Source organism: Ctenocephalides felis, unplaced genomic scaffold, assembly GCF_003426905.1.
Source record: "Ctenocephalides felis isolate EL2017-DRISC unplaced genomic scaffold, ASM342690v1 CF-g0.4_SCAFFOLD_01886, whole genome shotgun sequence".
Classification (NCBI taxonomy): Eukaryota; Metazoa; Arthropoda; class Insecta; order Siphonaptera; family Pulicidae; genus Ctenocephalides; species Ctenocephalides felis.
In genome coordinates this window covers 90,640,127-90,652,518 of record NW_020538040.1, presented here as the reverse complement: position 1 = coordinate 90,652,518, position 12,392 = coordinate 90,640,127, and the positions used below count along the sequence as shown (strand labels likewise).

At 28.8% G+C, this 12,392-nt stretch overlaps 1 protein-coding gene across 3 annotated transcripts in view; it reads right to left on the bottom strand.

Annotated features, from left to right (window-relative positions):
- Positions 1–12,392, bottom strand: part of LOC113376710 (solute carrier organic anion transporter family member 3A1) — a 251,322-nt gene that overhangs the window by 28,799 nt on the left and 210,131 nt on the right. The gene's annotated exons all lie outside the window — the stretch shown is intronic.

Sequence of the window (12,392 nt, the reverse complement as noted above, 5' to 3'; positions counted from 1 at the left end):
GGTTTAAATTGAATTCTACATTTAATAAAATGTAGGGTAGTTGTACCGCCCATCAAATATCTGAAAATGTTATATAAAACGTGTGATGCTCATACGAAAAAATACGTTATGAATGAGAAAATTGCCAAATACAAAATTCCCAAGACGGATTAATATAGCCTCTCACACTGATAATTTCATACATATATTTTCAAATCTACGAAATTGAACAAAAATTATGAAAACAAACTTGCCATAAGTGCTAATTTTCCAGGTTTTTCAAATAAAGAAAAATATAGATCGCAAAATATAATATATAAGGTGACAAATAATGGAACAATAAAGTTTCTACTAAAAGTCAATAAATCTGATTTGAAAAAAAAGATTGATTTAAAAAAAATAATTTTGTTGCATCCTTAAATAGGACATTTAAAATAGTTATTTTAAAATTATATTCAACTTATTTAGAATAAAAACGTCCCGGATTAGCATAACCAAAATTAATGTCCCGGTTTTGAGCTCAAAAAATATGGCCACCTTAGTAGAACTTCCTTTTTTTAAATGATTATCAGGTAAATATTATTTTTTTCAAATTAATTGATTTTCAAGAAGGAAGTCCGTATATTATTGTGGTATAGCATGTGTTATTAGATTGAAGGGAAACGGTATGTATTTAATCTAGCAGTAGAAGGAGTTTATCAAATTATAAAAATGAAAATCAATGATGTAACTTTAATTACACGTCCATAAATAGAAATAAAAACAGTGCTTGAAAAATTTAATTGTTTTTATTATAAATTAAATGAATTTGAATAAAAATCATGCAGAATATTGTGATAAGAGCTTTCTTAATGCTACTCTAGAAATTCATAACGATAAAAACGACTTTTGATAAAGAGTTTCTATAATCTGAAATATTCCTGTATAATTAGGAATAAAATCAAAAGAACGTGAGTTTTCAATATTAATGTTGTTCAAGAATGCTTTAAAGTTACTGATCGTTACGACTCCATTCATGGTTTATAGTATAAACTTTATATCCTTGTAAAAGTATTGCAACCCTTGATATATTGGTGATAAAAATTTTTGCCAAATCGGACATACAACGTCAAAATTAAGCTTGAGTAGATTTGATTTTGGTAAACATTCAATTTAAAGAATCTAAAAATCCGCCATATAATAATATATATTTTTTCTTTTGTGATTTTTCTAAATCAAAAATAAAATAAAACAAACAAAACATGAAATAGTACCCTCAATATACGGTATGCAATAAAATAATTAATTGTTATAGTGCTGTCGTTAAAGGTCCACACAATTATCTAAACATTGTTAGAATTTAGCAATAAAAACTTGCTAAGCAAGCCAAATCCACTGGAAAACGTATATCCTCTCAAATTCATTGACTCTTACCAAATGACGTACTTTTCTTCAATCGAATAGTTTTCTTTGTACAATTCAACAACCAAGCACCATATGAAATAATATTGATATTGCTATTTCGATTCTAAACAAACTAACTGGAACGATGCAATACCATCCTGATTGGTTACCATCTTGGTTTACCATTTTAAATCTGAATGCGCCGCATATAATCTCACAGAAACGATCAGAACATTACTTCGAAACTCAGAGCACGTCTGCTCTTTATAAATCACCACAATTTTGCAAACATTTCACGTGTAAGGATACCTAAAAGTAATAACAATTTAAAAACTTAAAGTATTTGATACGCCGCTCTCAGAGGAAAAAATGGCTTTAGATAATCAAATATGAGGGTTCATCTTAATCAGATTTAAAGACAGTTGTTATTATCAGTTAGCGTCTGCTATTTTTAATCATTGTAACTTAGTGGTTGTCCCATATCGTATAGTACGGGAGCCAGCAACGTTTTCGAGCAAGCATTTTAGTCAGGCTGGTTTTTTGGTATGTGGTCCTTGGTGCTCTCTCGGTTAGGGTAAGGGCCGTCTGGCAGCTGGAAGTGGTTGCGTTAATTAGTGCGCAGCCAATTTGTACAGCGCGATTTCAAAATTTTGAAAGCATTTTAGTCAGTCCAATTTTCGTTTTTTTGACTTCGAATAGGTTCACCAGACTCAAATTTTTTGTTGCCAGACATTTTGGGCGCTGCTAAATATGTGCCAGACGCCAATTTATTTATTAATTTTTTAAAAAATTCAAATCATTTTAGTCCGTCTGAAATTTTAGTATTATGTTCGTTAAGGGTAAAAACACGAAAATTTATTTGCCAGACGTTTCTGCGGTTGTTAACCATGTCTGGCAAGCAAAAATGTCTGGCAATATGATACTAGTTTATAGCATTTTAGTCAGTCCAATTTTCATTTTTTGACTTGATATTTGATTTGATAACTTGAATAAGTTATCCAGATTCACATTTTTGTTGCCAGACATTTTGGGCGCTGCCAAATATGTGCAAGACGCCAATTTATTCATTTTTTTTTTTTAATTTCAAATCATTTTAGTCCGTCTGTAATTTTAATATTATGTTCATTAAGGGTCAAGAAACATAAAATTAATTTGCCAGACGTTTCTGCGGTTGTTAAGCATGTCTGGCAACGAAAAAAGTCTGGCAATATGATACTAGTAGACAGAGTGAGACAATCGCTAAATACATTGGCGCGAATGAAACAAAAAACTATTATACTCGTAAGAGCGCTATTTAAAGTTAGTGCAATTTCAATAACATTTTCATAAAACAAATAAAATAAAGTTAAATAAAGACCTAATTAGAAAAGACAAAGAAATTGCATCATATTAGTCAATTTTTTTAATTTTACTAGCTGTAAAAAATATGTTAATGATTCTAAAATATTGCTGTTAATATTTTGAAAACTTTGACTCGACAGTGGTTAAGTAACATCGTCAATTTCCTAAGAATATCATATATTTTAAGTTTTGCAATGAGAACTGACAATAATCATTTTGCTGTACGCAATTTTTTTTATCACTAAGTTAACTGAGTCGAATGACTTCATTTTACATGATACATGTAATATTATTGGTACATGTACATATTACATGGCTTTAGCAGTTTAGCAGCAACTAATTGTAATACATACCTATACTAAATACTGATAATACTAGTTTTGCTACCTTACCAGTTCGAGCTACCCCTAGAATAGAATATTAAAATTCTAGTATAGATATATATACAATATATATTGTACAGCAAACATTCTCCGCCCTTTTTTTCAGCTTTTAGCTGTAAATTGAGCACTGTTTTTTAAAAATCGAAGTGTATTTAATAATTCAAAAATTCAAATGGGTTCATTTTAGATCAATATGTATCACTATATAATGATAGTCATTCGACCTAGGTCTCTTAAATCAAGATTATAATTGGGAATATCGTTTTTTTAACAACGAATAAAAACATCTATTATACAGATTTATTCGTCTTATGGCTTAATATGATAACTGTTTAAGCACTTTGGATGTTATAACACGCCTCGCATTCATTTATACATAATTATTTCGATTAATTCCTTCAAAACAATCAGGTATGCGAACCTCCCACACTGGGACAATAATACTACAATGTGATATATCAAAAGACTCGTTAAACTCATCTATCCAAAACAAATCAATGGATTTTTATTTTTCACTCATAATTCACCTTCGATGATGTATTTATAAAGGCTGCATATTATGAGAAATATGAATTTTTTAACTTTCCAGATGGCAATTTGTAAGAAACGGTGATTCTAAAGAAAAATGGTATAAACACAATTTTGCAGAGAAGTTTATAACAAACACATCTGTCTAATGCAGTTACTTGATTTTTCTTATGGTTTTCTGCCTAGTAAACGTATAGCGCTCTTACGAGTATAATAGTTTTTTGTTTCATTCGCGCCAATGTATTTAGCGATTGTCTCACTCTGTCTACTAGTATCATATTGCCAGACTTTTTTCGTTGCCAGACATGCTTAACAACCGCAGAAACGTCTGGCAAATTAATTTTATGTTTCTTGACCCTTAATGAACATAATATTAAAATTACAGACGGACTAAAATGATTTGAAATTTAAAAAAAAAATGAATAAATTGGCGTCTTGCACATATTTGGCAGCGCCCAAAATGTCTGGCAACAAAAATGTGAATCTGGATAACTTATTCAAGTTATCAAATCAAATATCAAGTCAAAAAATGAAAATTGGACTGACTAAAATGCTATAAACTAGTATCATATTGCCAGACATTTTTGCTTGCCAGACATGGTTAACAACCGCAGAAACGTCTGGCAAATAAATTTTACGTGTTTTTACCCTTAACGAACATAATACTAAAATTTCAGACGGACTAAAATGATTTGAATTTTTTAAAAAATTAATAAATAAATTGGCGTCTGGCACATATTTAGCAGCGCCCAAAATGTCTGGCAACAAAAAATTTGAGTCTGGTGAACCTATTCGAAGTCAAAAAAACGAAAATTGGACTGACTAAAATGCTTTCAAAATTTTGAAATCGCGCTGTACAAATTGGCTGCGCACTAATTAACGCAACCACTTCCAGCTGCCAGACGGCCCTTACCCTAACCGAGAGAGCGCCAAGGACCACATAGCACATACCAAAAAACCAGCCTGACTAAAATGCTTGTTTTGAAAACGTTGCTGGCTCCTATACTAGGTTTTTAAAAATATGAAATATGATATAGATAGTTGTTTGATAAATGCAAAAAAAAGATAAATAAATAAATTAATTAATAAACCTTCGATGAACATGCACCTATATTAAGTAGACTGAAATAATATATATTTGATTATTTAAAACTTTATAATTATAATTATTATATTTTTTATTAAAAATGTCATATATATTTGGTTTAGTTAGCTTATCAAGATTGTAGTTTTAACAAGATTTTTTTTTCAAATTGCCTTTCTTATCGGATGCAAGAAAAAGAAATTACATAAAGAATAATGGACACAATACTCTTAATTCTATATTATCAAAAATGATCCGATTTTGTTTGCAACTACGTGAATTAAATATTGGTGACATAGGTTGGTTTGATTTTATTCATGTATTGGGATACAGACTTAGTTTTGGCCAATATGGGAAATTCATAAAGATAAGACTTTTGAGAAAAAAGTTTCTTTGAATTGCAATCTTTGTATTTTTATACTGTAAAAGGCATTCAATTTCGTTAATGTATTTTTACTTTTTTCATCAGCATCTAAAAACAACTAGTACGTTACAATGATTAAAAATAGCAGATGCTAACTGATCATAACAAATGTTATAAATCTATCCGATTATGATGAACTCGTTAGTCATCTAAAATTTTCACATTTTTTGTGCAACACAAAATGTGGCTGTGGCTTGAGTGCTTGTTTAAAAGGCATTTTTTCATTTTTTGAATATAAAGTAAAGATTTTAAAATTAAATTACAATACAATTCTGCAATATAAATAAACAAACCATAAACCATATAATGATAATGATACAATAATAGACAGCGGCATTGATTCTTTCACCTTATAAGTTGCCACTAGAAACTGGCACATTTATTCAATTTGATAATAAAAATGTAAACACTTTGGATGGTAATAACACGCTTTGCATTCATATATACTTAATTATTTCGTTTTCCCTTAAAAAACAATCAGGTATGTGACCCTCCACACTAGGAAAATGACATAGCTCATTGCAGATGTTGTTCAAAGAACAAGGTGATTAGAAGACAACACCATAATTATTTACTTTGAAAGATTTATTAAATTTATGCTATTTTAACACAAACTTCTTATTTTTTATTTATATGGCACGTTCGATAACAAAGACAACAAATTGACTTTTCTAATAGCAATATCTCAGGCACGGTAAGTCTAACGAAAAACTGTATAATAACAATTTTACTGATATAATAAACAAATCTGCCTAACATAGTTTTTATATTTCTTATACTTTTCGCGGAAAAAGTAGAAAACCAAAATTTTGTACCTTTGACCATGAATTAAAAAAAAATGCAGAGATCGGATCGATAAAAATTAGGCCTTTTTTGGCGAATTAGCTTTTTTGGCTTTAATTTGACTGGGCTATAAACATAAGCACTACGTAATAGTATAAACATTTCTTTAAATACAGAAGAAGAATAATGAATGTACGACTATAATACGATTCAATAATTATTAGTAATAATATATTTTAAATTTAAATATGTCCAATTTGCATTTCACATTGCATTTACTACATCAATAAATAAAGAACAAAATCAATCCATCACTGAATACATACAGTATTCAAATTCATCTTAAATTTTATTTTCAACGCATTACATTACGTGCTGGAGAAGAGACAATCTGCATTAATATTTATTTTATTTAGACCAAAAGAAAAAAAAAAGTTATTATAATAAATTATTGAAAAAGACGTAATATATATATATATATATATATATATATATATATATACATATATATTTATTTATAAATGTATGTATGTACACAGGCATATAATCAGGTATGAAAAGGAGTTCATTTACCGTTTATTTTGCCAAATAATTTTGACTTTGTTTAAAAATATTCAATGTGAGACATCTCACACAATAGAATTGAAAACGTACAGTTTCTTCAACTTCAATTATTTGTTAACGGCGATGCCGGAACACACCTAGCGCGGAGTCAAGAAACATCAATCATTCATTAAATTCGTCCTTCAACCGAAATCGACGTAAATAAAATATTAAAAGTACATTAAATTGGATAATGCCAGTACATTTGTACCTAGGCTTCCGGGCAGCTAAACTTAACCTTTCCAAATTACAAGAATAAAGCGCTAATAAGCGAAGGTGTTACATTATTTACCGAATAAGGTATAACGCAGCAAGGAGAAAAAGAAAAAATGAATAATTAAAACAGATTTAGAAAAGAACTATAATTCGTTTTTATAATCATTTTATATAAAATAAACAAAGAATTTTTATAAATATATAGATATAGTAGGCGTTCCATGGCGTAACGGTCGAACGCACGGACTCGTGGACGAAGTCGTTCGGGGGAAAGGGTCGAAGGGAGTTCGAACCCCGCTCTGGATAACCTGATATAGAGCAGCAGCGATGTCAATTTTCACTTGTAAATGTAGATCAAAAATATGTTTCCAACTGAAAATAGAACATTTCGGGCACTACGGTGTGAATTGGTAAAAGAAAATCTCACACTATTCTTCCCTGAATCCCATGAATCGAGTTGGAGTTTAGCTCAGAATGGCCTCATCAGAAAGAATAAAAGTTAGGAACATTGTAAAAATCTTAAACATATCAGGTAGTGTTACAATTTTATAAATAATATGAGCGTAAACAACTACTCTTTGCTAATTATGAAAATTTATTATGAAAGAGTTATTTAAAAAACAGAAATAAAAAAGCAAATCGATTGTTAAAAAGAAAACCTTGAAGATCAAAATCTATATGTGTTTTAATCTGTATTTATGCACGTAGATGTAGAGTATGATATTTATTAAACAGCTTTACTTACCTAACATTTCTACAAGAATAAAAATTGAACGCATAAAATAAATCATATACCGGAAAACTTTTCCATATTACCTTTATATGGTATTTAATGATTTAAAAATACAAGCATTAAAATTATAAAGGTCATTTCTTCCGTCAGCGCCACTTTTCCATTCCGAATACTTATGAATAATTTTATATATAGAGATGTGCTTATGTCTATATATACATCTAATTCGGTGCATATATTTCAGGCAAAATATTATAAATAAAAAGATAAGACATATTGCTGCATATTCAGAGCAGTTTGAGATAAAATTAGTCAATTGCTAATATTAACCAAATTTTAAGACTTCTGAATTGCCTGTTTTATAACAACTAGAAACATGAATATTTTAACGTGAGGTCCTTTACGAGCCAAAAAGAAAATAAATGATAAAAAAGAAATTTTATATTTTAAAAACATAAATAATGATTGTCACAAATTATTTACAAACAAGATATTTTATACTAGGTTGCATTAACTTCACGATATCTGAAAATAATTGAACAACAACACAGATTTATCAGATAGTATTTGAATTTTCAAAATAGAGCTGTATATTACGCAAAATTTAACCAAGCAACTAATGTCTGATGCTAATTAATGCTAACAGAAATAGGAAATTTTAAATTTTCTGAATTGTACCAAAACAACTGTTAATTACAAAAAAACGATTTAACTAATATTTGCAGAAACAAAGAAAGCAGTTTATATCATATTTCAGATAACTTTAAAATTACAAAATTCGCTTCTCTATTTTTTGAGTAAGCTAAAAGTTCAATCCATAAAAATTAAAAGCATTAATTTCCATTATTTGTTATTAACTTCCCGTAGAATAAGTTATGGTAATCGTCCAAAAATCGAAATTGTAAAATTTTTATCTTCCCGTTTCGTATGTGCGGATACAATTTTTCGTCGACGATTTCGAGCGTACGGAAGACAGGTCCAGCCGTTTCGGAGATACGAAGCAAAGAGCGCAGAGAAAAAACGAGGTTTTGAGAGAACGTAGCATCCGATTTGAATGATTCGAAAAAGATTTAATGCGTAAAACAGGTCCAGCCGTATTGTAGATACGGAGCTAAATATACGAAAAATTGCAGTGTTTGAGAGAATGAAGAATCCGATTAGATTGGTTCGAAAAATCTTTTGCTTGTGTTGACGAAAATATTTTCTTCAAGGAAAGCAAAATAAATATTTTTTAAAATTTCTAACATTTTTTTTAATATCAAATATAATTCGGATTTGAATTATAATTTTGTTCACTCACGTTTATATAAACTTATATAAACGCCATCGTCCCTGCTCTTATATTTTGTCTTTAACACACGAATAACGAAAGTTACAGTATTCATAATAGTCTATTTGAAAACATTTAATATTCTTCGAATATTTCATTACGGTACGCGAAATTTCAGCAACTCGCCTTAAGGCACGATGCCATACACTACTAGTTTATTTATTTACTTAGACAATTATTCTCTCTAAGTCCTACTTTACTAAGTAACATGAGTAGAAAAAAATATATTCAAATATGATCTTATATCATATTTAAGTTACATAGAAAATAACTTTCCCCGTCCCGGATTAGCGTTAAAATAAATATGGTCACCTCGGTATTACGAAAACTATGCCAGCAGTCTGACTGGCTAGAAATCCGTAGAAAGAGAGAGATGTTTTTTTTTTCTTAAAAAAAAGTTGGCGTAATATTCAAACCTGAACTTGCATGTCATCTGACAACTAGACAAACGCACACAATTGCCTCGTTTCCTGCGGCCTTCGGTGTGCGACCAATTAGATTATATAACATCATAACACCGATACCTTCGCATTATGTTATAAAACAACATAGGATATATAGGTTACGATCGGCGGCGGCGGCGGTGGCAGCGGCAGTGGTGGCAGCGGAGCCGATCTGATCAGAAACGAGAAACGAGTTATCCGATACCGGCGCGATGTTTAATAAATGCGTGTTGCTCCGCAAGAATTTTGTTCATGAATATTATTCGCAAATGATCGGTTCTTTCCATGCGAATTCTGATATGTATGGAATCACAAGGTTTTTCATATTTAAATTATTCATTATCGCTTCTTTACGTTCTTCTGATCGAATTTATTTATGCTTGAATTATACATGTATAAATGCTTAAACGCGCATGTCAAATGTACCATGTGCCATATTGTTCATAATATATTGCATACATAATATATATATATATATATATATATATCTTGATGATATATATATATATATATATGCATATACAAATAAAGAATAATTTTCAGTCTAGATAGCTATTATTATTTATTATTTTCTTTTTCTAAACTCAAGACCTTCTTTTTTATATAAATATAATTTATTTAATCCGTCATTTATGAAAATTTTCAACGTTTCGAGGATGTGCGAAATTTGATTTTATTTGAACACCGATCGGAACTTATGGGTCCTATGAGCTGTTGTGATGAATTTCTGACAAACTACGTTTATTTTTTATTATAGATGGCAACCCAAATAGTTGTCTCACCTCTATTTGATGAATTTTATTACTACAATTATTGTAATAGTGATGACTTTTAATTGGTGCAGCAATGCCGTATCAGGGAACTTGAAAACATATTGCTATCTATATTTCCAAGTGAAAACCGTTGTCACTACTGCTTGACAACAGGCTGATCCAAGTCCAGTCGTTCTACCCACTTACCTACGAACGAACCCCATTTGAATGATTGAAATCAAACTTTTCTTAAAATGTAAATCTTATGTGCAACGACGGTAACTAATATCAAGAGTTTTTCAATATGATCTGTAACGATATTACAATATTATTTGTCTCTATTGGACTTGTAAACCGTCCTACACAATATTGCCATAGTTACTGTCCCGCAGGTCAACGCAATAAACAGAACTGTGTAGGTCCGTCATTTTTGACAGGTAATATAAAATTGTACTATCTTAAAATTTCGGTTTGTATTGTTATAATCGACTAATTTTAAATTTTATATATTTTATTTAGTTTCAAATTTACCAAAGTTTGATAATGTGTAACAATTTTTGCTAAATTGTATAAATAGTTATTTTAATTTATGTGAAAAAATCACACCAGGAGTTAGTTGGAACAATACCTTGGAGCCAGTTGTACCATACAAAAATTACATACAGATTCAAGTTGAGATGATTGAACTGAATACATAGCATTTTGACAACTTTTAGTGCTATTTTATATGAAAAAGGCTACGTAACATAGCTTTGCCATAACATTAGTCTATTTTACAGCAGAATCGGCCCATATATGTCTAGTTAATCTTTTAATTGATTTATAGTCTTTGAATATTTTATATATATGAAAAATAAATATATATATATATATATATATATATATATATATATATATATATACTCGTATATATATATATATTCTTGATATGTATAAAAGTAATGGACTTACTGCAAACGAGCATATAGATGTATTATATATGTATTAGATGCAATCCAAGTAATGATTACGTGCCTACCTATATGATTTGCAAATGCTTCAATATGCAAAACAGAAAAATGGTCTAGCAAAATTATATCCACAGTTCTTTTGCATATTAAACTAGCTATTTAGTCGAAAAGTTATTTTTATGGTAATCATATGGTAAATTAGCGATGTCTAATCTCGATCTCAATAAAAAGCGCATAACATTTTACGAGCGAGCTAAACGCAAAACATCGAATCTAAATGTTATTTAATCTTTAATCGATTATCAAAGTATCGTTTGTTGAGAAATTTTACGCATTACATTAGAAACATTCATATACTCATTTATATAAAATATTAAATATTAATATAAAAAATATTTTATATTTTTTAAATAATTTATAATACCCAACACCGAAAAAAATTAAAAATGTTCAAAATTACAAAAGTTTTCTAAATTTCCAACATTTTTCTAAAGTTTCAAAAAATTTTAAATTTTCAAATTGCTTAAATAATAAAATAGATAATTAAATTAAAATACAAAAAAATAATTAAAATATTTGAAAACATAAAAAATTATGATTCAGCAATTTGCATTAGGGCACAATGCAATACAACAATTTAAATATTACTATTGTTAATATCATTGATCAAATATAAGTAAATTGTTTGAATAAACGGTTAATTGCATTACTCATTATGATAATTATTCAAATATTATTGTTGATGAGATTTACATTCACGTATTTCATTCTGTAATTCGACCTTTGAATTGTGACCTAATCACCCAAAAACGCTATGTAATCTTTATTTTATAAATAATCGTGATAAAATAAAACATATCAACCTAATGATTAGAATACACAAAATTAGGAATTAACATGACAATATGATGTTTTATATTGTGCGCAGAAACAGTTAAATTTAAAGGCACACGAAAATATCTATTGAATATTTAATTAAATTTTATTACAGATAATTTTATATAAATTATTATAGTTTTCAGTCAAAAATGTAAAAGTAACGCTTATATTTTGTTATAGTTCAGATACAATTTAGCATATTTACTATCAAGCTTTTTTCAGATGCGAATAATTAATAACGAATAGAAGTAAATTTAATTGGTCCTTTAAAACTCTAAAAGAAATGTACAAGAGGTTGGAGCTATATGTAATAGGGGTAACTAGTAACAGGCGTTTTCCAATTGGATCTTAAACGATATTAAAATATTTTTTTGTCTCGATTGGATATTTAAACCGTCCTACATATTATTGTCATTTTATTTGTATTATGATAATAATTGTAGTTTACGTTGATTTATAAAAAAAATATATTATGAGATGCAATATATATTTTAATCGTATTAATTATAGTTTGCGTTGATTTGTGAAAAATAAATACTCAGACACAAGTCAATTTTCTTGAAATTAAGAAAAAAATAAAT